The 5,088-nt window shown below is 42.3% G+C and overlaps 1 protein-coding gene across 1 annotated transcript in view; it reads left to right on the top strand.

The window, feature by feature from the left end:
- LOC126509108 (protein argonaute-3) overlaps positions 1–5,088 on the top strand; it is a 92,349-nt gene that overhangs the window by 81,992 nt on the left and 5,269 nt on the right. The gene's annotated exons all lie outside the window — the stretch shown is intronic.

Consider the following 5,088-nt stretch of genomic DNA (forward strand, 5'->3'; position numbering starts at 1 on the left):
GAGGTTAAGAGCAGTGGCTGCTCTTCCAGAGGTCCTGAGTTCAATTCCCAGCAACCACAAGATGGCTTACAGCTATCTGTAATGAGATCTGGTGCCCTCTTCTGGTGTGTAGGCATGAATACATTCTGCAGGCAGAATACTATATACATAATAAATGTTTTTTAATTAACTTATTTATATCAATTTTAATGTTACTATAGAAGATAGTATGTTTTGCTGTGGCATTTTCAGACCCATATGTCATTCTGCTCTGGATCCATTCCCCTCCCCCACCAGCCTTCCACTTCTTTTCCTTCTGGTGTCTCCCATGCCACCCCACCTTCATGTCACGTTATCTGTGACCCTCTCTTTCTCCCCATCCCTTGAGATCTCTTCCCCTTCTTGTTATCTGCTTTCTAGTCTTATGACCTACACATGCACACATGTGTAAATTACACATTTATGTATGTGTGTGGGTGTACACATACATAATTTTAAATCTCTGTTTCACATATAAAAGAAGATATCTGGTGTCATCTTTTTTAATCTGGTTTATTTTGCTTAACATAACGACTTCCAAAGTCATGATCTCATTTGCTTCATGACTGCATACAGTTCCACTGCTTGCTGCCATGGTGGCCCAAGTTTGTAATCTCAGCATTTAGGAGGTGAAGGCATGAGGGTCAGAAGTTCAAACCCAGTCTTGGCTATATAGGAGGTTTGAGACCAGCTCAAGCTTCATGAAATCCTGTCCCAAAAAACGTATGTACCACGTTTTCTCTATCTATGCATCTGTCCATGGACGTTTGGTCCAGACTCATTTCCTAGGTATGCTCACTGCAGCAAAAACATGAAATGTGTGAGTATCTGTGGAATATATTGGCTTAGCGTTCTTCAGGTATAATCCCAAGAGCGGTGTTGCTGGATTATATATTTCATATTATATATGTTAAATATTTTCTTCTGGCCAACAAACCTCTCCACCAACACAGATAATCCCAATCAAACCAAATTAAACTGAATTAAAAGATGCCCATGTTTAAAAGATAACAATACTCCCAGGTGGCCCTGGGAAAACATGGAGCGGGGAAGACAGAAAAGGGGAGACCATGAGTAACCCGGAGACCATGTGTTCATCCTCTGGGGGCAGTTTAAATAGCCTGTGGAAGTGGTCTTGGCCTTCCCCGGGGAGGGGTCACCATTTGGTACGCTTTCTCGGAGGTGGAGTTTGGACTGAGGCAACACCCAGGGGAGGGAGCTTATGCCAGGAGCTGGGGTGAAGCCCCGAGCCAAACATGAGTATTTTCAGTTCCATTTTCAGTGTTTTGAGAAACGTGTCTACTGATTTCCAGTGACTCACAGTTTAACCTTCCTCCCAACAATAAATACAGTTCCTCTTTCTACACATCTTACCAATATTTTTTGGTGCTAACCATTCTGATTGGGTGAGATGGAATCTCAGAGAACTTATTTTAATTTTCCTTAAGGATAAGGATGTTGAACACTTTTTCAGATTATTGGTATTTATATTTCTTCTTTTGAGACATGCCTATACAATACATTGGTCCAACTGGAGGTTATAGATTTTTTATCATTATTTATATATTCTAGATGTTAATCCACTCTTTGATGTGTGGTTGACAGATTTTTTTCTTCCATTCTATAGGCTCTGGGTTGCTGTTTAAATACCCTGTGAGAGTGGTCTTGACCCTCTCTGGGTAGTGTTCACTGTTTGGCAGCCTTTCTGGGGGTAGAGTCTGGACTGAGGCAGCTCCCAGGGGAGGGGGCTTGGGATGGAACTTCCACCCAAACATTCCAGACCCTTTGGATATATGGATGCCAGAGGGTGGAGTGATGCTTGAACCCAAACAGGTCCCACCAATCAAACTCAGGCAGTCAAGCTTGGTGACAAGCACCTTTACCCACTGAGCAATCTTGTCAGCCCCTTATTTTGTTTTTAAGAAATTCATGACTCAAAATAATAATACAATAAAAAAAATTAAGCTGGGCAAGATGATACATGCCTGTTAATAATAGTGTCTTCTGGGAACTAAACTAGTTTCAGTGGGTTGTGCATTTTAACCTAGTATACATTCAACCTGTATTACTACCTACCATGGTAGCTTTACAAAAACAACTTTAAAATGTATTTACTGCGTGTGGGCATAACTTCTGGAAATTGGGTCTCGCCTACCTTCACTAGTGTTCCAAGGGTTGAGCTCAGGTCACCAGGCTTTTGCACAAGAACCTTTACCCACTGAGCCATCTGCAGTCCCCACTGTAGCTCTTTAATAAGTATCACAGGGGGAAACAGAGATTCTCTGTTGATAAGGTGTAGAAATACTGGTTTAACAGGTTTTTTATTTTAGAACTTTGGGAGGCCATTGTTATGCAATTAGTCATGATGAGTCTTCGACCCAGAAGTACTTTTTTATCTGGAAACCTTTGGGACATCTGGAAAACTTCTGTTCTAGTTCACACTGACTAAACATTGTTGTTGTCGGTCTTTCCACGTCTCCCCAGTTTTATCAGGGTTTCGTTGTGTTTTGTTGATACTAGGGATTGCACAGAGGGTCTTCCACGTGTTAGACAAGTGCTCTACCGGCACTATTTTTACTTTTGTTTTCGTTTTGTGTTTTCAATACAGGGTTTCTCTGTGTAACAGCGCTGGCCATCCTGGAACTCACTTCGTAGAGCAGACTGGCCTTGAAATCAGAGAGATCCACCTGCCTCTGCCTCCCAAGTGCTGGGATTAAAGGCGAACACCACCATCACCTGGCTTTACTTTTTGATTTGAAGACAAAATCTCAGTAATTTGTCCAGGCTGGCCTTGAATTTGTTCTATCATCCATTTAGGCCTGTACCAGCAAGCCCAACTCAAGAATTTTCTAATTAATCTGAAATTTAAAAAAAAAAAAAGTCTGCAAGATGCTTTGGTAGGTAAAGGTCCTTGCCAATAAACTGAGTTTGATCCCTGACACCTATAGGGTAGAAGGAGAAAACTGACTCTCAGAAGTTGTCCTCTGACTTCAACATGCACTCACACTAATAAATGTAATTTAAATTTTTGTTGTTGCTGTTTTGTTTTGTTTTTCAAGACAGGGTTTCTCTGTATAGCCTTGACTGTCCTGGAACTCATTCTGTAGACCAGACTGGCCTCGAACTCACAGAGATCCACCTGCCTTTGCCTCCTGAGTGCTGGGATTAAAGGCATGCACCAACATACCTGGCGTAATTTAAAATTTTTTTATGAGGAGGCTAGAGAGGTGGCCTGATGGTTAAGAGCACTGATTGCTCTTCGGTAAGACCACAGTTCAATTCCCAGCATGAAAGCTCACAACTAATTGTGTGGTGCACAAACACACATACAAGCAAAACACTTACACATAAAATAAAAAATAAATCTAAAGAAAATGTTTAATAAATGTGAGTCTCAGTTCTTACTAGTTAAAACTGAAAACCCAACAGTTTCTAACTCTGTAACGTAAGCATTATAAAAGTTAAAAGTCAGGTGTGATGGTGCGCGCTCACACGCCTTGTACACAGAGGCTGATGCAGGGAGGATCATATCAATAAAATGGAGGCAGGGATATAGCTTAGTTCCGTGCTGACACATTCAAGACTTGGGTTTAATCCCTAGCATTGTGAAAAGAAAGGAAAGGGACAAATGACAAGACTTCCAAAAGATGAACTACAAATGCCCAATAATCATGACAAAAGCATTTAATCTCACTGGCCACCAGAAAAGTGCAAACTAAGCCTACGCTGAGATTCCATCTCACCCCAGTTAGAATGGCTGTCATTAAGAAAATAAATGGGCTGGAGATACCGTTCAGATGATAGACTATTTGCCTGGCATGTAGGAAGCACTAGGTTTAATCCCCAGCACCCCATAAGCCATGAGCCTGTGCATGTCTGTAACACCAACACTCTGGAAGTGGAGGCAGAAGGACAAGAAGTTCAGGGTCACCCTTGGCTACCTCGGGAGATCAAGGACAAGCGAGGGTGCTAAGACCTCGTGTGGGGCAGGCAGTGGGGAAGAGGGAGAGAGAGCACAGCAGCAGGTACCAGTGACAGAGACACAAAGGAGCTCTACACTGCTGCTTGTGGAAGTCAGTGTGTGGAGGAGCCTCAAAAACAGTAAAAATAGAACTACCACCCAGCTCTACCACTCCTGGGTATTTACCCACAGGACTCCAAATCAGTGTACCAGAGACACTTGGACACCAGTGTTTATTGCAGCTCTATTTACAATAGCTAGTTATGGACCTAACCTGGGTGTCCATCAACCGTGGAATGGAAAGAAAATCTGAAGTATATATTCACAATGGAAAATTTCTCAACCATAAAGAAGACGTTGTATTATTTACATGAAAATAGATGCAATTAAGTTTCAGAGAGAAAGCTATTGTATTCCTTTTTTCATCTGCAGGTCCTAGATTTTATAGGGAAGGTTATGAGTACTGGCTGCTCTTCTGGAGGACCTGGGTTCAGTTCCCAGCACCAGCTGTAACTCCAGTGGATCCAGGGCTTTCTTCAGCCCTCCACAATCACCCACCATGCAGGTGTGCACAGGCACACGAGCAGGCAAAACACCCATACACATAAGATCAAATGATAATAATAAAAAGCATTTAGGTTTTATATAGCTGTGTAAAGTCATGAATGTATATATGACATGAAAGTTAATATGTGAAACTGCCTAGGGGAGCAGTGGAGAGGAGTGGGGGACAGGTAAAACAGAGAAAGGGAAGGGGTACGAAGGTAGCATGTTCAAAGTTATATACTTGTCTAACAGTGTTCTTAATGAAACTAAGTACATAGACAACAAAAATACACCAATGAAAACTGTGTGTTATTATGTATGTGTGTGAGTGTTAATATGGCGGCAGGGTGTGCCTGCCATTGCACAGATGTGGAGGTCAGAAGACAGCTTTGTGGGTTCCGTTCTCTCCATCCACCTTCACGTAGGATCTAAGAGTCTAACTCAGGTCACCAGGCAGTGCAGCAAACCCTTAGCCAGCGAGCCATCTTGCCAGCTCACCAATGAAAAATCCTACAAAGAAGAAGTTTATCAATCCCCCAGAATGTACCCTTTCTTCCCCATAG

The sequence above is a fragment of the Alexandromys fortis genome, unplaced genomic scaffold, assembly GCF_014885135.2.
Source record: "Alexandromys fortis isolate MF-2015 unplaced genomic scaffold, M_Fortis_MF-2015_v1.1 scaffold_26, whole genome shotgun sequence".
In the NCBI taxonomy this organism is placed as follows: domain Eukaryota; kingdom Metazoa; phylum Chordata; class Mammalia; order Rodentia; family Cricetidae; genus Alexandromys; species Alexandromys fortis.